Raw genomic sequence first — 7,880 nt, forward strand, 5'->3', positions numbered from 1 at the left:
TCGAAACCACGCTCTGCTAGCTAAGACGGTTAACTTGTTTGCCGAGGATTTTTTATTTTTTATTAATGAAACTTGTTAAACATGGTATCCGTCAAGCAGAGTGGCGCAGTGGGAGCGTGCTGGGCCCATAACCCAGAGGTCCGTGGATCGAAACCACGCTTGCTAACTAAGACCGTTTACTTGTTTGCCGAGGATTTTTTATTTTTTATAAATGAAACTTGTTAAGCAGGGCATCCGTCAAGCAGAGTGGCGCAGTGGGAGCGTGCTGGGCCCATAAACCAGAGGTCCATGGATCGAAACCACGCTCTGCTAGTGAAGACGGTTAACTTGTTTGCCGAGGATTTTTTATTTTTTATAAATGAAACTTGTTAAACAGGGCATCCGTCAAGCAGAGTGGCGCAGTGGGAGCGTGCTGGGCCCAAAACCCAGAGGTCCGTGGATCGAAACCACGCTCTGCTAGCTAAGACGGTTTACTTGTTTGCCGAGAATTTTTTATTTTTTATAAATGAAACTTGTTAAACAGGGCATCCGTTAAGCAGAGTGGCGCAGCGGGAGCGTGCTGGGCCCATAACCCAAAGGTTCGTGGATCGAAACCACGCTCTGCTAGCTAAGACGGTTAACTTGTTTGCATAGGATTTTTTATTTTTTATAAATGAAACTTGTAAACCAGGGCATCCGTCAAGCAGAGTGCCGCAGTGGGGGCGTGCTGGGCCCATAACCCAGAGGTCCGTGGATCGAAACCACGCTCTGCTAGCTAAGACGGTTAACTTGTTTGCCGATGATTTTTTATTTTTTATAAATAAAACTTGTTAAACAGGGCATCCGTCAAGCAGAGTGGTGTAGTGGGAGCGTGCTGGGCCCATAACCCAGAGGTCCGTGGATCGAAACCACGCTCTGCTAGCTAAGACGGTTAACTTGTTTGCCGAGGATTTTTTATTTTTTATAAATGAAACTTGTTAAACAGGGCATCCGTCAAGCAGAGTGGCACAGTGGGAGCGTGCTGGGCCCATAACCCAGAGGTCCGTGGATCGAAACCACGCTCTGCTAGCTAAGACGGTTAACTTGTTTGCCGAGGATTTTTTATTTTTTATAAATGAAACTTGTTAAACTGGGCATCCGTCAAACAGAGTGGCGCAGTGGGAGCGTGCTGGGCCCATAACCCAGAGGTCCGTGGATCGAAACCACGCTCTGCTAGCTAAGACGGTTAACTTGTTTGCCGAGGATTTTTTATTTTTTATAAATGAAACTTGTTAAGCAGGGCATCTGTCAAGCAGAGTGGCGCAGTGGGAGCGTGCTGGGCCCATAACCCAGAGGTCCGTGGATCGAAACCACGCTCTGCTAGCTAAGACGGTTAACTTGTTTGCCGAGAATTTTTTATTTTTTATAAATGAAACTTGTTAAACAGGGCATCCGTCAAGCAGAGTGGCGCAGTGGGAGCGTGCTGGGCCCATAACCCAGAGGTCCGTGGATCGAAACCACGCTCTGCTAGCTAAGACGGTTTACTTGTTTGCCAAGGATTTTTTATTTTTTATAAATGAAACTTGTTAAAAATGGCATCCGTCAAGCAGAGTGGCGCAGTGGGAGCGTGCTGGGCCCATAACCCAGAGGTCCGTGGATCGAAACCACGCTCTGCTAGCTAAGACGGTTAACTTGTTTGCCGAGGATTTTTTATTTTTTATAAATGAAACTTGTTAAACAGGGCATCCGTCAAGCAGAGTGGCACAGTGGGAGCGTGCTGGGCCCATAACCCAGAGGTCCGTGGATCGAAACCACGCTCTGCTAGCTAAGACGGTTAACTTGTTTGCCGAGGATTTTTTATTTTTTATAAATGAAACTTGTTAAACTGGGCATCCGTCAAACAGAGTGGCGCAGTGGGAGCGTGCTGGGCCCATAACCCAGAGGTCCGTGGATCGAAACCACGCTCTGCTAGCTAAGACGGTTAACTTGTTTGCCGAGGATTTTTTATTTTTTATAAATGAAACTTGTTAAACAGGGCATCCGTCAAGCAGAGTGGCGCAGTGGGAGCGTGCTGGGCCCATAACCCAGAGGTCCGTGGATCGAAACCACGCTCTGCTAGCTAAGACGGTTAACTTGTTTGCCGATGATTTTTTATTTTTTATAAATGAAACTTGTTAAACAGGGCATCCGTTAAGCAGAGTGGCACAGTGGGAGCGTGCTGGGCCCATAACCCAGAGGTTCGTGGATCGAAACCACGCTCTGCTAGCTAAGACGGTTAACTTGTTTGGCGATGATTTTTTATTTTTTCTAAATGAAACTTGTTAAACAGGGCATCCGTCAAGCAGAGTGGCGCAGTGGGAGCGTGCTGGGCCCATAACCCAGAGGTCCGTTTATCGAAACCACGCTCTGCTAGCTAAGACGGTTAACTTGTTTGCCGAGGATTTTTTATTTTTTATAAATGAAACTTGTTAAAGAGGGCATCCGTCAAACAGAGTGGCGCAGTGGGAGCGTGCTAGGCCAATAACCCAGAGGTCCGTGGATCGAAACCACGCTCTGCTAGCTAAGACGGTTAACTTGTTTGCCGAGGATTTTTTATTTTTTATTAATGAAACTTGTTAAACATGGTATCCGTCAAGCAGAGTGGCGCAGTGGGAGCGTGCTGGGCCCATAACCCAGAGGTCCGTGGATCGAAACCACGCTCTGCTAGCTAAGACCGTTAACTTGTTTGCCGAGGATTTTTTATTTTTTATAAATTAAACTTGTTAAACAGATCATCCGTCAAGCAGAGTGGCGCAGTGGGAGCGTGCTGGGCCCATAACCCAGAGGTCCGTGGATCGAAACCACGCTCTGCTAGCTGAGACCGTTAACTTGTTTGCCGATAATTTTTTATTTTTTATAAATGAAACTTGTTAAACAGGGCTACCGTTAAGCAGAGTGGCGCAGTGGGAGCGTGCTGGGCCCATAACCCAGAGGTCCGTGGATCGAAACCACGCTCTGCTAGCTAAGACGGTTAACTTGTTTGCCGAGGATTTTATATTTTTTATAAATGAAACTTGTTAAACAGAGCATCCGTCAAGCAGAGTGGCGCAGTGGGAGCGTGCTGGGCCCATAACCCAGAGGTCCGTAGATCGAAACCACGCTCTGCTAGCTAAGCCGTTACCCTTTTGCCAAGGATTTTTTATTTTTTATAAATGAAACTTGTTAAGCTGGGCATCCGTCAAGCAGAGTGGCGCAGTGGGAGCGTGCTGGGCCCATAACCCAGAGGTCCGTGGATCGAAACCACGCTCTGCTAGCTAAGACGGTTAACTTGTTTGCCGAGGATTTTTTATTTTTTATAAATGAAACTTGTTAAACAGGGCATCCGTCAAGCAGAGTGGCGCAGTGGGATCGTGCTGGGCCCATAACCCAGAGGTTCGTGGATCGAAACCACGCTCTGCTAGCTAAGACGGTTAACTTGTTTTCCGAGGATTTTTTATTTTTTATAAATGAAACTTGTTAAACAGGGCATCCGTCAAGCAGAGTGGCGCAGTGGGAGCGTGCTGGGCCCATAACCCAGAGGTCCGTGGATCGAAACCACGCTCTGCCAGCTGAGACGGTTAACTTGTTTGCCGAGGATTTTTTATTTTTTATAAATGAAACTTGTTAAACAGGGCATCCGTCAAGCAGAGTGGCGCAGTGGGAGCGCGCTAGGCCCATAACCCAGAGGTCCGTGGATCGAAACCACGCTCTGCTAGCTAAGACGGTTAACTTGTTTGCCGAGGATTTTTTATTTTTTATTAATGAAACTTGTTAAACATGGTATCCGTCAAGCAGAGTGGCGCAGTGGGAGCGTGCTGGGCCCATAACCCAGAGGTCCGTGGATCGAAACCACGCTCTGCTAGCTAAGACCGTTAACTTGTTTGCCGAGGATTTTTTTTTTTTATAAATTAAACTTGTTAAACAGATCATCCGTCAAGCAGAGTGGCGCAGTGGGAGCGTGCTGGGCCCATAACCCAGAGGTCCGTGGATCGAAACCACGCTCTGCTAGCTAAGACGGTTAACTTGTTTGCCGAGAATTTTTTATTTTTTATAAATGAAACTTGTTAAACAGGGCATCCGTTAAGCAGAGTGGCACAGTGGGAGCGTGCTGGGCCCATAACCCAGAGGTTCGTGGATCGAAACCACGCTCTGCTAGCTAAGACGGTTAACTTGTTTGCCGAGGATTTTTATTTTTTATAAATTAAACTTGTTAAACAGGGCATCCGTCAAGCAGAGTGGCGCAGTAAGAGCGTGCTAGGGGAGTTGCGTTCGAGCTTTTGGAGAGTGCAGGTCGTTTGATTTTGCACTCCGTGTTTTCGTCGCGCTAAGCCTAAGCGGGGTTTTTTGCCAATTTATTTTTATTTCGGTTATTATTCGTGCATTTAATTCAATAGTTGTTAATTTATTAATTTGGTAATCCCTTCTGGGTGTTTCTACCCAGGATGGACGCATTCAAGAGATCGGTTTTTATTGATTTTAAACGAAATCTACCAAGTTTTGAAGTTGTGTCTACGGCGGTGATTGCGAACTTTGGTCTCGATTGTGCTTCTGCTTTAGTTGTCTGTGATGAGGGAGGTTACATTCTCACCTTGAAGACTTTGGCCGATGTCGAGGGCGTTATAGATTCGGGCTTGGATATTGATGGTGAGATATATGAAATTTCAAGCTTTTCTGCGAAGACTGTGACTGTCGCCTTTTCGGACTTACCGGAGTTTGTGACTGATGAAGCCGTTTTATCCAAATTAACGTCGCTTGGCTGTGAAATCAAGGGTCCGCTTGTGTGGCATAAAAAGGCATCATTCTATTGCGGACTGCGTACCGTTCGTGTTACCTTACCTGAGAATCTGTCATCATTACCATATCGCTTACGAGTTGCCGACAGGACCGTCTTTACGTGATTGGGGGCCCCTGGGCAAAGCGATACGCGGGGCCCCTAATAATTCCAGACAATTTCTTAAAGGCCTAGGTTTTTTTCTGCTGGTCCCCCTTTAAATTAACTTATTGGAGCACAAATAAACCGGTGGTAGGCCAACCGCTGAACATGTTGGCCTAATTTAAAGGGGGGCAGGCAGAAGAAAAACTAGGCTTTTAACCTCCAATGCAAAGTCCATCGTCGCCCTAATCTTCAAATATTGGTTCAAATAAAAAAATGCGATGGTCTACACCGTCTATATCACGAAAAGACATGTTTTAGATAGTTTAAAAATTTGTAAAATGTAAATAGACAATACTACAATTTAAAAAATGTGAAAAACAATATTTGTAAGATTCATCTTCTTCACCTTACAAAAGTTGAAAATGGGGCCCTCCAGAATCTTGGGGCCCTAGGGCAGTGCCCTATTTGCCCAATGGGAAAGACGGCACTGGTTGCCGATGCTGTTGGTCGAGAGAAGTTTTACGCTGTCCGCCATGATTCTCAGTTGAAAATATGTAATAAGTGTTACTCTCCTGACCATATTTATCGCCATTGTCCTGATTTCAAGTGCTTTAAGTGCCAGACAGTGCCGTCTTTCCCATTGGGCAAATAGGGCACTGCCCTAGGGCCCCAAGATTCTGGAGGGCCCCATTTTCAACTTTTGTAAGGTGAAGAAGATGAATCTTACAAATATTGTTTTTCACATTTTTTAAATTGTAGTATTGTCTATTTACATTTTACAAATTTTTAAACTATCTAAAACATGTCTTTTCGTGATATAGACGGTGTAGACCATCGCATTTTTTTATTTGAACCAATATTTGAAGATTAGGGCGACGATGGACTTTGCATTGGAGGTTAAAAGCCTAGTTTTTCTTCTGCCTGCCCCCCTTTAAATTAGGCCAACATGTTCAGCGGTTGGCCTACCACCGGTTTATTTGTGCTCCAATAAGTTAATTTAAAGGGGGACCAGCAGAAAAAAACCTAGGCCTTTAAGAAATTGTCTGGAATTATTAGGGGCCCCGCGTATCGCTTTGCCCAGGGGCCCCCAATCACGTAAAGACGGTCCTGGTGCCAGAAGCAGGGACATGTTGTTCGGGAGTGTCCTTTATGGCCCCGGATGGCATCCCGTGATTTAGAAGCGGCGTCTGGCGGTGGTGGTGACGGTGAAGCGATGGTCGTCGATCCTGCCTCAGTCGCTATTCCTCAAGGTTCTCCGGTCCGGGCCGTTAGCGGTGAATCTTCCATCGTCGATGCCGGTGTCAAGTCTGATCCGCGTCGGAGTGCTAAGCATTCGCTGTCGTCAAGCGATGGCGATGTTGGTCAGAAGCTGTCTTCTTCTTCTGGCTCTGCTACGAAGTTTCAAAGGGTTCCCGTTGCTATGCGTCTGTACCCTTTCAAGGGTCATCGCCGGCCTGAGTGGTGGCCTAAGGAGGTTGCTTGGCCGCCATCTTCAGAGAAGGAATTTTTTGCTCGGGCGTGTCGGTATCAGGGTCAGCCTGTTACCAGTCCTCTGTATAAGGACTTTGTGATCCCGGATGATTACGGTTTCAAAGTATAAGTTACAAATTAATGATGTTGGATTTTCTTAATGTTTTGCGGCTTTTTCTGTGTTCTGTCGGTTCTAAGCCTTTGCTTCTCATGTTCAATAAGGAGTTTTTTTTTTCGTTAATTTATTTCTTCTTAATCGTCTTTACTGCTGTTTAATATCTAATTTAGCCTATTTTTGTTCATGAATTCTTTCTACAACATGTACTGCCTAATAGTGTTTGATACGTTGCTTAATTTTTTTATTTCTCACTATTGTTTAATCAATATTATCTACTCGTTGTTCTTTCTTTATCGATGTTCTTTTTCGCGACCGATTTTTCAAATGTTACTTCGTATTTTTTTCTTGTTCTATTATCTTGTTGCATTTCGCTTTTTGTACCATACACGCGTCGTGTATTTTTTTAATGATATAATTAAAAAAAAAAAAAGAGCGTGCTGGGCCCATAACCCAGAGGTCCGTGGATCGAAACCACGCTCTGCTAGCTAAGACGGTTAACTTGTTTGCCGAGGATTTTTTATTTTTTATTAATGAAACTTGTTAAACATGGTATCCGTCAAGCAGAGTGGCGCAGTGGGAGCGTGCTGGGCCCATAACCCAGAGGTCCGTGGATCGAAACCACGCTCTGCTAGCTAAGACCGTTAACTTGTTTGCCGAGGATTTTTTATTTTTTATAAATTAAACTTGTTAAACAGATCATCCGTCAAGCAGAGTGGCGCAGTGGGAGCGTGCTGGGCCCATAACCCAGAGGTCCGTGGATCGAAACCACGCTCTGCTAGCTAAGACCGTTAACTTGTTTGCCGAGGATTTTATATTTTTTATAAATGAAACTTGTTAAACAGGGCATCCGTCAAGCAGAGTGTCGCAGTGGGAGCGTGCTGGGCCCATAACCCAGAGGTCCGTAGATCGAAACCACGCTCTGCTAGCTAAGCCGTTAACCTGTTTGCCAAGGATTTTTTATTTTTTATAAATGAAACTTGTTAAGCAGGGCATCCGTCAAGCAGAGTGGCGCAGTGGGAGCGTGCTGGGCCCATAACCCAGAGGTCCGTGGATCGAAACCACGCTCTGCTAGCTAAGACGGTTAACTTGTTTGCCGAGGATTTTTTATTTTTTATAAATGAAACTTGTTAAACAGGGCATCCGTCAAGCAGAGTGGCGCAGTGGGAGCGTGCTGGGCCCATAACCCAGAGGTCCGTGGATCGAAACCACGCTCTGCTAGCTAAGACGGTTAACTTGTTTGCCGAGAAATTTTTATTTTTTATAAATGAAACTTGTTAAACAGGGCATCCGTTAAGCAGAGTGGCACAGTGGGAGCGTGCTCGGCCCATAACCCAGAGGTTCGTGGATCGAAACCACGCTCTGCTAGCTAAGACGGTTAACTTGTTTGCCGAGGATTTTTATTTTTTATAAATAAAACTTGTTAAACAGGGCATCCGTCAA

The 7,880-nt window shown here is 45.4% G+C and overlaps 1 non-coding gene across 1 annotated transcript; it reads left to right on the forward strand.

Moving 5' to 3' along the window:
* Positions 1-387: 387 nt before the first annotated feature.
* TRNAL-CAA (transfer RNA leucine (anticodon CAA)) lies at positions 388-459 on the forward strand. The gene has a single exon. It is a non-coding gene; the product is annotated as a tRNA-Leu (tRNA).
* The last annotated feature ends 7,421 nt before the right edge of the window (positions 460-7,880 follow it).

This window comes from Leiobunum rupestre, chromosome 2, assembly GCF_980474605.1.
Source record: "Leiobunum rupestre chromosome 2, qqLeiRupe1.1.hap1, whole genome shotgun sequence".
Taxonomy (NCBI): domain Eukaryota; kingdom Metazoa; phylum Arthropoda; class Arachnida; order Opiliones; family Sclerosomatidae; genus Leiobunum; species Leiobunum rupestre.